The sequence below is a fragment of the Oncorhynchus gorbuscha genome, linkage group LG04 (genome assembly GCF_021184085.1).
Source record: "Oncorhynchus gorbuscha isolate QuinsamMale2020 ecotype Even-year linkage group LG04, OgorEven_v1.0, whole genome shotgun sequence".
NCBI classification, from domain to species: Eukaryota; Metazoa; Chordata; class Actinopteri; order Salmoniformes; family Salmonidae; genus Oncorhynchus; species Oncorhynchus gorbuscha.
In genome coordinates this window covers 18,797,975-18,812,590 of record NC_060176.1, presented here as the reverse complement: position 1 = coordinate 18,812,590, position 14,616 = coordinate 18,797,975, and the positions used below count along the sequence as shown (strand labels likewise).

Below are 14,616 nucleotides of genomic sequence, written 5' to 3'. Positions count from 1 at the left end.
AGAGTTAAAGGTAGTGTCTCAAATCTGATACTGGGAAGATGACTACCATCTAAGGCGAACATGGGCGTAGGCTTGTCTAACTGTCTGAAAGGAATGTCATGTTTCCGAGCCCATGCTTCGTCCATGAAACAACCCTCAGCCCCAGAGTCAATCAAGGCACTGCATGTAGCACCCGAACCGGTCCAGCGTAGATGAACCGACATAGTAGTACAGGATCTAGATGAAGAGACCTGAGTAGTAGCGCTCACCAGTAGCCCTCCGCTTACTGATGAGCTCTGGCCTTTACTGGACATGAATTGACAAAATGTCCATCAAATCCGCAATAGAGGCACAGGCGGTTGGTGATCCTCCGTTCCCTCTCCTTGGTCGAGATGCGAATACCTCCCAGCTGCATGGGCTCAGTCTCTGAGCCAGAGGAGGGAGATGGTTGCGATGCGGAGTAGGGAAACACCGTTGACGCGAGCTCTCTTCCACGAGCTTGGTGACGAAGATCTACCCGTCGTTCTATGCGGATGGCGAGAGCAATCAAAGAGTCCACACTGGAAGGAACCTCCCGAGAGAGAATCTCATCTTTGACCACTGCGTGGAGTCCCTCCAGAAAACGAGCGAGCAGCGCTGGCTCGTTCCAGTCACTAGAGGCAGCAAGAGTGCGAAACTCTATAGAGTAATCCGTTATGGATCGATCACCTTGGCATAGAGAAGCCAGGGCCCTAGAAGCCTCCCTACCAAAAACTGAACGGTCAAAAACCCGAATCATCTCCTCTTTAAAGTTCTGGTAATTGTTTGAACAATCAGCCCTTGCCTCCCAGATAGCTGTGCCCCAGTCTCGAGCCCGGCCAGTAAGGAGTGAAATGACGTAAGCAACCCGAGCTCTCTCGCTAGAGTATGTGTTGGGTTGGAGAGAGAACACAATATCACACTGGGTGAGAAAGGAGCGGCACTCCGTGGCCTGCCCGGAGTAGCAAGGTGGGTTATTAACCCTAGGTTCCGGAGGCTCGGCAGGCCAGGAAGTAACAGGTGGCACGAGACGAAGACTCTGGAACTGTCCAGAGAGGTCGGAAACCTGAGCGGCCAGGTTCTCCACGGCATGGCGAGCAGCAGACAATTCCTGCTCGTGTCTGCCGAGCATGGCTCCTTGGATCTCGACGGCAGTGTTACGAGCGTCTGTAGTCGCTGGGTCCATTCCTTGGTCGGATCCTTCTGTTATGCAGGTGAATGAGGACCCAAAAGCGACTTGGCGAAAACAGAGTTTTTAATCCAGTAAAGTTACTTTACAAACAAAAGGCATAATACTACTCGTAATGACGAGAACAGACTGGAGACTTGATCAAGAACTGCAGGTTGCCTCGGGAAGGCACTTGAACGTAGCAGACTCAGACACCTGCTCACCACGCAGCATCTGAGGGAAACACGACACGACAGGGCAATACATAGACACAGCACGGTGAACAATAGACAAGGATCCGACAGGACAGGAACGGAAAACAAGGGAAGAAATAGGGACTCTAATCAGGGGAAAAGATAAGGAACAGGTGTGGGAAGACTAAATGATGATTAGGGGAATAGGAACAGCTGGGAGCAGGAACGGAACGATAGAGAGAGGAGAGAGAGGGAGGGGGAGAGAGAGGGATAGAAAAAGGGAACGAACCTAATAAGACCAGCAGGGGGAAACGAACAGAAGGGAAAGCATAATGACAAGACAATCTAAGACAAAACATGACATCCTGTTTGCAATAAGGCACTAAAGTAGAACTGCAAAAAAATGTGGCAAAGAAATTAACTTTATGTCCTGAATGGAAAGCGTTATGTTTGGGGCAAATCCAACACAACACATCACAGAGTACCACTCTTCATATTTTCAAGCATAGTGGTGGCTGCATCATGTTATGGACATGCTTGTCATCAGCATGGTCAGGGAGTTTTTTGGTTTGGGATAAAAAGAAACGGAATAGAGCTAAACAGAGGCAAAATCCAAGAGCAAACCCTGGTTCACCTTTCAGCAGGTCAATAACTTAAAACACAAGGCCAAATATACGCTGGAGTTGTGGACTAGTTACAATGGACTAGTTACAATTTTGACTTAAATCGGGTTTAAAATCTATGGAATTACTTGAAAATGGCTGTCTAGCAATGATTAACAACCAACTTGACAGAGTTTGAATAATTGTCAAAATAATAATGTGCAAATATTGCACAATCCAGGTGTGCAAAGCTCAAACAGACTAACAGCTGTAATCACTACCAAAGGTGATTCTAATGTGTATTGATTCAGGGTTGTGAAACCTTCTGTTTGTAAATGAGATATTTCTAAAAACATGTTTTCACTTTGTCATTATGGGTTATTGTGTGTAGATGCACCCATAATGACAAAGTGAAAAAAGAAATATTCAATAAATGTTGAATTCAGACTGTAACACAACAAAATATGGAATAAGTCAAGGGGTATGAATACTTTCTGAAGGCACTGTGTATACCAACAGTGTTTATGCAATTATTTATAATTTTTACCAATGTTTCTTAACGCAAGAGAGCTGATGCCAACTTTTGTTGTCACAAGACAGATTCTTTGCTAAAATAACCTTCTTCTTTTTTTAGCAATCCCCAGCTTTAGTTGAGTGATAGACAAGATGACCCTGTGTTTGTGCAGCCAATTAAATATCCTCCATCCATATATCCATCCACAAACTGTAGAGAAGCACAGGAAAATGTTGACTCTCCTACACTCCTCCCTGCATTTCATCTGCACTTGGAGTACTTGGTGTGATTGTTTTGTTTGCCTAACATGAGGATAACTTCCCATGTATATATTTATGAGGGGGCTAACCAATTACGTTGTGACTGCAGAGCTGCAGGCAGTGGTGTAGCCCCACACACCCCAGCCTGACTCCACCCACATTCACACACAAATACCATCAAAACACATCAAAGAAACTAATACCATGAATGGTGCATCCTCTGCTTGTGTTGTTTTAGTCTGGTCTTTTCAGTATTATCATGACCAACAATTGTGTTTGTAACTCTTTTACCACTGAATAGATTACTGGTGCATTACTGGAGCATTCCATGCATGAGTTATTATTGTTACTATTGTCTCAATATTTTTACTCTCTCCAAAATCTGTCAAAATGCGTTTCTATGGGCTTATTTTGGACCAAAGCTTGTCACCTGCCTTCTTGCCTTTGGGACAACAACTCCCGTTGTTAGGGCAGAGACATGAGCATCTTGTCATTATATACAGATCTCTGACTTAACTAAGTGCAGTCGGTCAGGACAACCAGCCAGCTCGGCACTGTGTCTCTGGATTCGCCTGTGTCCCTTGTGGATCAGGTCTCTCTGGGTTCACCTATCTCCCTTCTGGGTCAGGTCTCTCTGGGTTCCCCTGTCTCCCTTGTGGATCAGGTCTCTCTGGGTTCGCCTGTCTCTCCTGTGGGTCAGGTCTCTCTGGGTTCCCCTGTCTCCCCTGTGGATCAGGTCTCTCTGGGTTCGCCTGTCTCTCCTGTGGCTGTGTCTCTCTGGGTTCCCCTGTCTCCCCTGTGGCTGTGTCTCTCTGGGTTCACCTGTCTCTCCTGTGGCTGTGTCTCTCTGGGTTCCCCCTGTCTCCTCTGTAACTCAGGTCTCTCTGGTTTCCCCTGTCTCCCCTGTAACTCAGGTCTCTCTGGTTTCCGCTGTCTCCCCTGTAACTCAGGTCTCTCTGGGTTCGCCTGTCTCCCCTGTGGCTGTGTCTCTCTGGGTTCACCTGTCTCTCCTGTGGCTGTGTCTCTCTGGGTTCCCCTGTCTCCTCTGTAACTCAGGTCACTCTGGTTTCCCCTGTCTCCTCTGTAACTCAGGTCTCTCTGGGTTCCCCTGTCTCCCCTGTGGCTGTGTCTCTCTGGGTTCACCTGTCTCCTCTGTAACTCAGGTCTCTCTGGGTTCCCCTGTCTCCCCTGTGGCTGTGTCTCTCTGGGTTCACCTGTCTCCTCTGTAACTCAGGTCTCTCTGGGTTCCCCTGTCTCCCCTGTGGCTGTGTCTCTCTGGGTTCCCCTGTCTCCCCTGTGACTGTGTCTCTCTGGGTTCCCCTGTCTTCTCTGTAACTCAGGTCTCTCTGGGTTCCCCTGTCTCCCCTGTGGCTGTGTCTCTCTGGGTTCACCTGTCTCTCCTGTGGCTGTGTCTCTCTGGGTTCCCCTGTCTCCCCTGTGGCTGTGTCTCTCTGGGTTCACATGTCTCCCCTGTGGCTGTGTCTCTCTGGGTTCACCTGTCTCTCCTGTGGTTGTGTCTCTCTGGGTTCACCTGTCTCTCCTGTGCCTGTGTCACTCTGGGTTCCCCTGTCTCCTCTGTAACTCAGGTCTCTCTGGGTTCCCCTGTCTCCCCTGTGGGTCAGGTCTCTCTGGGTTCCCCTGTCTCCCCTGTGGCTGTGTCTCTCTGGGTTCACCTGTCTCCCCTGTGGCTGTGTCTCTCTGGGTTCACCTGTCTCTCCTGTGGCTGTGTCTCTCTGGGTTCACCTGTCTCTCCTGTGCCTGTGTCACTCTGGGTTCACCTGTCTCTCCTGTGCCTGTGTCTCTCTGGGTTCACCTGTCTCTCCTGTGGCTGTGTCTCTCTGGGTTCACCTGTCTCTCCTGTGGCTGTGTCACTCTGGGTTCCCCTGTCTCCCCTGTGGGTCAGGTCTCTCTGGATTCCCCTGTCTCCCCTGTGGCTGTGTCTCTCTCATCAATCTCTAATTGAGAGCCACTTCAGGGTGTGCGCATTTGTGTGAAAGTAGGTAGTTATCCATGTAGATATAAATATGTTTTTCCAGTAGTTTGGTCTTCATCAGTTGCTTCCACTTAAAACTCCCCTCTGGAAATACAAGCTGCTATGTTTTAAATGGACTGTTTTCTCTTCTTCTATAACTTCTATGGTAGATGCCTACTTTGAATTACTGGTGGAACATCTATAATCAGGTATTTTAGTGCGAAGGCTTACCTCTAATGGTCCTGCTTGCTTCCGCAGATATGAAATACGTTACCAGCATCTCATCTCCCCCGGTTAAATAGCTGATCTATTCAAAAATGGTAACAAGCTGGTTTCTCAGGAGAAAAGCACAGAACAAAGACTTGCACGGCATATGTTCGCTCCACAAAGTCAGGTATTTTTCATGTGGGCCCTGTGAGAGTGATTAGCTGTGATTTGGCTGTCTTTTTGTACCAGGATTCAGGGCCTGTACACATTAAGAATGATTGCATCCTAACTCCAGCTTATTTAACCAGAGACAAAAAGCACATAAATCCACAAAAAGTATCTATTTCATATCTACTGCTATGGCAATAAAGACATTATAGCTCTGGGTGTATTTTCCAATAGTTTTGAGCATTCATTTTAAATTTGTTCACTACACACACAAAAAATGTCACATGAAAAGATGATCATGCACTTTCCCTCCCCCTGGAGTTTTGTAATAATCCCTTTTAACATGATAATTTTGTTATTAATGGGCTACTGTTTGACCTTCAGTGCATCCCTTCTTCGTCTTTAGCGTCCCCCTTCCCTCGGTTGTCATTTGGGCTTTTTAAAAATTATTATCACAAATGAACAGAAATGACTATTAACAGAGGAATTAACAGAGATGACAGGCTAACGTTTAGTAAAATATTTTTTTCTGAGGCGAGAGTAAAGTTGCTTTAAATACCTACCGCCTTTGGATTAGTGCTGTCGCAGCATACATCTGTTCCATATGGTAAAACACAACCCCTCCACCTCCAGCCCACTACTTTCTAGATCTGATTGACATCCTCCTTCTTTTCCTTTGTCTGTTTTCCATTCTGTTAGCTGTGCCTGTCAGTGTGCTAAACCAGGCAGGAGCCAGCACCCTGAACAAGACCCCATGTGCCCTCGCCTCACTGAATCTGCTCTCTCTCTCTCTCTTACAGGATGAAGGGCCACAACACCTTATTTCCACCAAGTGCAGTATAAAGTACAAAGACTTCTTGCTCTGCTACATATCATGAAAGAAGGGTGGTCCCTTGATTCTGCTGGAAGAATAGCTGGAGAAGATTGGGTGACTGAGGAGAAAGAACCCGGAGATTCTTGTTTGTTTTTTTAGCAAATGCCTCTTTTTTTCCCTGTTTTGCTTTGGCGTCTGTGGACGAGGATTTTTTGCAGAGACCAACTTTTTGCTGCTGTTTTTTAGAGAAGATGGAAAACCTTTATAGACACATTATGCTCAAAGCATGCAAACTGACACCGGTACATATACACACACACACACACACACACACGCACACGCACACGCACACGCACACGCACACGCACACGCACACACACACACACACACACACACACACACACACACACACACACACACACACACACACACACACACACACACACACACACACACACACACCAGCCTGCTGCCATTTTGGTTTTCGTGCCTACACAGGTGATGTGCTCTGTGACAGGGCGAGCTCTGAGGAAAGAAGAAGAGAAATGGAGAATCCAGGAGAATTTACATGCATCATTCCTTAGGAAATAGGGACCAAAGGACTTAACGCTTTTTAAAAGAATATAAATATATACATATATATATATATATATATATATTTAAAAAACTCTTACCTTGTAGCTGCAAGTATTACAATTTAATAGTAGTCAAAATAAATCATTAAATCAATATCCAGTGGCCTAAGTAAGAATAAAAAGATAAAGGAAATAATGTATACATTGAAAAAAAGACAAGGAAACGTAGTAAAGGGGCTGATTATTATGTTGTTTTGCCCCCAGTTAGTAGATTAGAAAATGTAGAATACTACAAAAGTAGATTTGCTCTTTTTTGCTGTTTTTTTTTTTTAAGAAAAAAATACTTGAACTTGTAAAGTAAGGAGGGATGAAAAAGATACAATTATTAACTTTGTCTGTCCCGTCCCAGTGGGCTTTGGGGCATTGGGGTCTCTCTCTTGGATGTTACGGTCGGGCCGCTGGACATGTCCCTCCTCATGGTGTACAACTCACTCACAGCACTATCTGACAGCTATACAGGAACTGTTTTTGAGAAGAGGGGGAAGAAGAAGAGAAAAGACAGATGAACCTTCCTAGTGTGTGTGCAGGACAGGGTGCACATATGAGAGGCTTATTTCCCACAAGCCTTTGTGTTCAAGCGACAATCCACTGTAAAAACCAAGCAAATCGGACATGGTGTGTTCTTTTCTTTTGAGCTTTTTTATTACGACAGGAAGTGTGCTATTATAAAACGTATTAAAGAAATGCTTAAAGAGAAGCTTCTGCAAACGAGATGGACTAATGGACAAAAATTAAGGCAAGCAGAGAAGAAAATGATTGAGTTGATAGCTACTGAAACTGCCAAAAGAGTGGACTCAACAGTATAACAATGAATTGGCTCTCATGGTGTTTGAGTAAAATAAATAAAAATTGACCCATTAAAAAGAACCACTTTATAGGCAAGAGGGAGAACGAGAGAGAGAGAGACAGAGAGAGAGAGAGAGAGAGAGAGAGCCAGAGATATTTATGTCCGCTGAAGCCGTTCTAAAGCTCTGGTGAGATTGAGAAACATCGCCTCATCTCCACGGCTGCAGAACAGATACAAGCAGAACTTGCTCTGAAAGACACACAAGATTTATGGATGGCCAAACAGTGGAAGCTTTTAGAGCTCATTTAGCTGTGTCGTATATAATGTACATGCCACTGTTAACATGTCCCCTCCCTGACCTGCTTTTTTTTCAAATATTATATAATGAGCCTGTGGAAAAACCTACCTATCTGTCTCAACCTAACCTAACACAGTCTGAATTACAGCCATACAACCGCCATCGTTCAGCTCCTCCCTGCCAATCCATGCCTAGCAGATCACAGCTCTGAACTCTTAACTTGTCAGGCTTTTAGTTAGTGTCTATGAGCCCTTTATTTTGTGGTGGATGCAGCTGGCCCCGCTATATGAAAACCAGATCAATATGTTTGCGTTTGAGTCTCGAAGAAGGATAGGATTGCAAGTCATTCACTGTCCACACTTCCTCAAGTTCTCTCAGTAGAATACCAGCTTTCCCCCAGCTCTCCCACTCCCTCCCTCCCAACTCCCTGAGAGCTGACTGAAGGCATACCGAGGGGGAGACAGAGCTGGACAGGGAAGGGAAGGCGAGAGGAGAGTGGGAGAAGTCAACAGCCAAACCCTGATCTCTGAGTCATACTCCACACCAACATGTCCAACCTTGTCTTTTCTTATCCTTCAAAGTGATGCTCCTTGGAATTATCCCCCGGGGGACCAAATCCATGCAATCAAAAGCCACAACCCCCCCCTCAACACCACCACCTTGCCAAACACCATGTATCTGTGTTGCCTAGCTCTTTGGGAATGGGATTGAAGGGTTGATAAGGAATCACTTGGCATGTATTAGGTACCTGCTGCCTTCTGTCCAGTTTGTCTCTGTTTACCTCTGGGACTTGCTCTCCAAAGCAGAGCGGACTCATTCCAAGTCATTGACTGAAATCCCTGCCTGCCTGCATCACACAAGACACATCTACAGTACAATGACTTTCACTGTCTTTCTCCCAGCTGCTTAAAGACAATACCATGCCACTCTTTTCTGTGAGCGAAAAGCTCTTGGATTTGTCTTGATTTGTATCCTTGCTTTCACCATACCACACTACTGTAATGAATGTTAGCTTCTGACTTTGTGTTTGTGTTCCTCTGCTATAAATAGACACTGTTCTGTTCCATCATGCCTTCCAGAACCCCAACCTAGCTGTTCATAGCCTGGTTCAACCAGACTGAACTCTGCACTCAAAAATGGTGGGTTCAGTCTGGTCTTACCAGGCTATGCTGTTCAGCTGTTCCCCTGGAACAATGTTTCAAACCAACTTGCAGTTCAGTGTTTGGCTTCAGTAGCCTTCAATTATCTCTTCCTCCGTATTAGACATGCTATTTCACCTTTCCCTCTAATCACGTTGTAATAGTGAGGCTCTATACATTAACACCAACCAAGTGAAAAGTCATCTGCATAATCACCTGGACTAAATTACAGTGGGGATGGTCCCTTGAATGCTCTGTGATGACAGAAGGTAGATTAGAGAGAATTATGTTTGTAGCGGCTCCCTGGCAAGGATGCCGACAGCTGACCTGGCACCGATATCACCGCAGCCATCTTTATGATGGAGATGGGATCCAGGAAGGTGGATAAAACCCTCCATATCATAGCTACTCTGGGTATTAATGTTGGATATTTGATTGGCGTGGGTGTAGATTATGTTGAAAACAAGGCAAAATAGACTAGGTTTGAAATATTTCTCCAGGCATAAAAGCTACTGAACAATAGCAGGTTGAAATGAGTAGCAGACAACCAACTAGTCCGATGAAAAACCCTCAGTTCCTCCATTGCAGCTGCCTGCAGGGTGGCCCCTGTTATTGTACATCAGCTTTCAGCACGTAATTGTGTCTCAACAATCGCCTCAGAAGCCGCCATTGTCCACAAAACAACCTGCTCTAAAAAAAATTGAATTTTTCACGGCAGTATTACAGTCGGGACACCTGCAAAGCACAGAATATTGTTCAGAACTGGAGGAACAATATTGGTGAAGCACAGTAGTTATTTTGAATCAAAATGATGCCCGTTGAAAAAACAGTGCCAGCTTTGGTCGTGTGTTGTCTCAGCTTGCCTTCAAAAACACAGTAAAAACATTCAGCCTTTAGTTGTTATGAAGTCAGCAGAACATGTAGGAACTAGGAAGCAACAAGAGTTAATGTGAAGTAGGTCAATATGAATGCATGTTCTTCACAGCAGCCATTTTGTGCTCATTATTGACGTAATGCTGAATTAATCAATAGGAAACCTAATGTTCCGTGAGCGATGAAATCTCCTATGCTTGTCTCTCTGCCGCTTCAAAAGCAACTCCTGCAAGACTAGTCCCATTAGCCTCCCCACGAGCCCTCTGATGGCTCCTACACCAGATATATGCTGCACACCCCTACAGTCAACTTAGAGCAAGGTTAGGTTCAGCCTAGGTCCAACCCCCTGCCCAGTCTTATATTCCCTGCTTGGCTAACGTGCTACGCTCGTATAGCCTTTCTGTTGCACCAGGGAGCTGCAGAAAAGTGCTTGGGAAGGTTAGATTAGACCATGTTAAATCAGGGAGCTGTTAGAACGAGGGTCCACTTATTGCTCTTCCACACAGGGGAGGAAGGTTATTAGTGTGACATGCAGTGAAAACAGAAATAGCTGTAGTGAAGCCAGGCTCTGGAACAAAGAAAATGAGAAGTGGGTTTTATTCCTTCTCTTACTGACTCCAGAAGTCTGCCAGCTCAGCCCATCTCAGCCCATCTCAGCCCAGCTCAGCCCATCTCAGCCCAGCTCAGCCCATCTCAGCCCAGCTCAGCCCATCTCAGCCCATCTCAGCCCATCTCAGTCCAGCTCAGCCCATCTCAGCCCAGCTCAGCCCATGTCAGCCCATCTCAGCCCAGCTCAGCCCATCTTAGCGCAGCTCTGGCCCTGTCTGGCCTTTAGTCAAGAATGTTAACTTAGGAGTGATTCACCTTACGCAGGACTGAAAGCCACCCACTCATGTTAAGATGAGAATATTTAGATTGACATTATAGGTTATTGCTATTGTTAGTTCGACTCACTTTATGAGTCGGTTTGGAAATACAGTAACAGTCAAAAGTTCGGACACACCTTTCTTTATTTTTACTATATGTGTTAATTCATAGTTTATATCTTCACTATTATTCTACAATGTAGAAAATAGTAAAAATAAAGAAAAACCCTTGAATGAGTAGGTGTGTCCAAACTTTTGACTGGTACTGTATGTAAAATATAATATAACAAAAACATATTTCTGGTCATGTCAACGGTCACTGTAATGCCTGACCTCTCATCTAACATTAGCACCTGTGAGGCAGTTATTCACATTTCTTAACCTCTGGTTATTCTTCCTCCTCTACTGGCTCTAGATATAATGCCTTCCTAGTTTGCATTCCATAAAGTCTGTCCTCATGAGGAGTTAGAAACCTCAGAGCTCCGAGGCTGACAGAGGGGCAGGATAACCAGTCCTAAGAGCCGAAGAGGTTGACTAAGAGGCTAAGAGGCTAGATAACCAATCATCTGAGCTCTGAAGCTGGCGGATGGGTTGAATAACCAATCCTAGTGGGCGAAGAGAGATCTGCCTAGCATGTCTAGCAGACCCCAGCCCCTGGGTGTAGAGAACACTCACCCTAAAATAGCAGTGATTGTCAAGGAAAGGAAGTGAAATGTAATTGACTGAAAGTGGAGAGATAATTAAAGGAACCTGTTGGACAGGAGGGATAAATTAATGGCTCTCATTTAATAGCTGCTTTGGGAGAAAAGGAGAGCTTTTCCGTCACCTCGCTTAGCTAACGCAAAAAGGGATTTTCGCTGTGGAAATGGGATTTTTGCTGAGAGGGGAAGTGAAGTGGGTTTGGGGGGGGCTGGATGCTAAACTGAAACTCCACAAAGTCACCTCAATACTCAGGGCATCAGGCGCTATGATGTCATGATTAGTGGAAACTTTCAGAGCCTTGCCTTCCCCATGGGCCCTGCCTGCCTTGTCTGGCTTGGGAGGAATAAGAGCTGCGTATTCACCCAGAGGCACTGAGAGTATGGTGGGAGCTGGGGGAGCATGTTGGACCTCTGCCAGGGCAGCTGGAGGAGCCAGAGACACGATCACACTGTCAGTCAGTCAGGGGGAGTGTTGTCTGTCATTGAAACATTAATGCCTTGGATTCATCAGGTCAACGTGCAATTTTAAAAGACACTAAAAGGAAAGACTTTATTCATAAACAACATAAAGAGTCAATCACAGAAAAGTGTGGGATCATGTTTGACAACAAAGCTGGAGATTCAAATCAAAAAGTGGAGACAGAATTTTTTATTCCTTCATGTAAATAATAGAACACAGAAACAAATGAGTCAGGAAGTAAGAACTGTACAGTAGAGAGGTCCGTCTATAGGAGTCGCCTGGCTGTGTGGGACATTGATGTCACTATAAAACGTATCCACAGCAGTGCAGGGAATCTTTGGAGAGGGTAGGACTTTTTAACACTTTGGCCTTTTTGGCTACTGAGTAAACATGAATGAATATGCACTATACCCTCAGCTGAACACCACCCAACATAACAGGGAGAGGATAGCAGAGATCTGATTCTAGATGATTTAGTAGGGCTTCAATTCCAGCCTGGAGCAATCCATTAATTAGGTTTACACTGACACATCATGATATTTCTGACAGTTGAAAGATTGCCTGTGCACTAGCTAATTGGATTAGTCCAATTGGAGCTGATTAGACGGATAGATGTGACCTCAAATACGTGACGAGAAGGCCTGCCCCTCAGTCTGCTCCGTGCCGTGCAGAGGAGCAGGTGATAGTGACAGCAGCCATTTAGTTCGCAAGTTGCTAGCTAGCTTGCCACCGGGGCGGCGTCCGCCAGTCACCGCTTAGCTTCACAGCTCCACGGGTATGGGCGGAAGGGGGTGAGGGTTTGCCAGATTGGAGCTGAAAGCATATTTCCATGTGATCCAAAACACAGAACACAGGTGTATGATGAGAAAGAGAGAGGATTGGGCCAGGTGAGCCAGATGCACTGCTACTAGAATGAATGACTACCCTGCAGATCTCCCTGCCTCTGTGGCCTGCCCCTGCCTCTGCTCTCCCCACGGCCCGAGTACACAGCTGCCTGCGATACTCCTGTACATATTACATAGCTTATTTTTTAATTCTGTTAAGGCTCCTTTATAGACGACCGTACAATAAATCATGTTGAAAAAAAAGAAAGAAATAGTTCATATATTTCACTGAGTACGAGAAGGAAACTATGAAATCATTTATCAAAAACAGTAGAGAGAAAACATTTTTATTTCTTGTATATTGAAGCGCTGATGTTAAAATGGATTTTATATTCACGTTGGTAAAATGGTTCTTTTTTTCCCCATTCTCTTATGTTTTCTGTTTTGTTATCTGCTGAAGCTGGGATGGACCCATTGTCTCAAGGTTTATTCTGATATGCTTTGAAGATACATGTTGAAGGGACATTTTGCTGCACAATCCCCATATGGAATTACATGTAAATGGGCAAGTTTAACGATATGCTGTTGACAGAAAGCTCTTACATTCAGTACAGGAATGAAGAAACCGGACTGTACAGATTATAAAAGGTCATGTGGATTCATAAAGATGACAACATTTGTTGTCAGATTTGTTTTGAAAAATAAGCTGTCATTTAACATGACCATTGTCTTTCAGCCGTACATTTCTCTTTTGTTTGATTATTTCCTTCATCTTGAATTCATTTTTTTTATTGAAAAAGAATCAGAGACATCTCTTTTATTTTCATCTTCTCTGCATGCGGGAATTTTCTCTCGGAGATCATTTCTGAAGAGCTATTTCAACATTACTGGTCTATCTTGTATATAATAACTGTGGTTGACTCCAACACCACTGAAGAAAATGTGCCAATAACAGATTGAACGTTCCACTACACTGTTTTGGTCAAGTCAGGTCAACCCGTGGCCGTGACACCAAACTGATCAAAAGAGGGAAGTCTGCCTTAAAACACATTCATTCTCTCCGGCAGTATTACCTTAAAAAACGTAGCACATACATTGTATTCTGGGGATGCCAATGCTAGTTCTTTTCCATTGTTCGTAAACATGCTCTGGTTTTTCCTTGCAGAGATGAGATTCTGTTTCATTGAAATGCAGCTGTCAGTTGTAAAGATTGCCTTGTGTCAGTTTTGCCTCAATCCCACTTCTGACACCAATAAGGACGGGGTCATACAGTACAGTTACATTTCCATCGGTTACATGGACCAAATTATATCACATGAAACCAATAGAGCAGAGTTTCCCGAACAAAACATGAAATGAGAGCCTTTGTGCAACCATTCAGATATACAGGAAAGCGAAAATCATCCACTGTACTTTGCTTCATGAGACATTACATTCCCAGGTTCTCTCTCGCATTTCATCCACTTGATTTTACTTCTGTCAGACAAATAAAACATGTTATTTTATGTCATTTATCATCATTTATTTTAGGTACTTATTAGTTCATTTATTTATAATATTTTAGTTGAATGATATATTTGTATATCTTTCTCATTTTTACTTGAAAGAAATCAGTTGTTTATCTTTATTTTCTCAAAACAGAACTGTAATTTGACTTAGTGTTGGCACGGGTCTGTTTTTCCCTAATTCGGGGTGGTTCCTCCCATAGTGCTCCTGAACTGTAGTTCTCTAGTTCATTATATTCTGCTTAGACTAAAATAAAGCACAGTCCCGTAGAAGATTGAACCTGCGTTGTCCTCCTTTTATTGATTCAATCATTTACAGTCAACTAAAGTCTGCTGAACTTGGAAGAGCATGCCATGACATGGCCTTGGTTGGTATAGCTGTATAACATCTTGTGGTGCCTTCTGTCATTTGATATATACGCAGAATGCATTTAGAATGTGTCATTGTATTAATTGAGATAATAGTGCTAACCATATCTGAATACCAAATTAGATGAGAAGGTTAGTAGAAAATCGTTTAAAAAGGACGAATAATGCATAATAAATGGGACGGAGATTGGGAGTGGGAGGGGAATAAATTGTGAATTGATTAACCTGAAATGGATATTCCATCTACCACTGAGGTGTTACTG

The 14,616-nt window shown here is 44.3% G+C and overlaps 1 protein-coding gene across 20 annotated transcripts in view; it reads left to right on the top strand.

The window, feature by feature from the left end:
* LOC124033793 (CUGBP Elav-like family member 3-B) overlaps positions 1-14,264 on the top strand; it is a 153,616-nt gene extending 139,352 nt beyond the window's left edge. For all 20 annotated transcript variants that reach the window (XM_046346115.1, XM_046346114.1, XM_046346113.1 and 17 more), the window contains one exon: positions 5,883-14,264. The gene's annotated coding sequence lies outside the window, so the exon portion shown is untranslated. The remainder of the gene's footprint in view (positions 1-5,882) is intronic.
* The last annotated feature ends 352 nt before the right edge of the window (positions 14,265-14,616 follow it).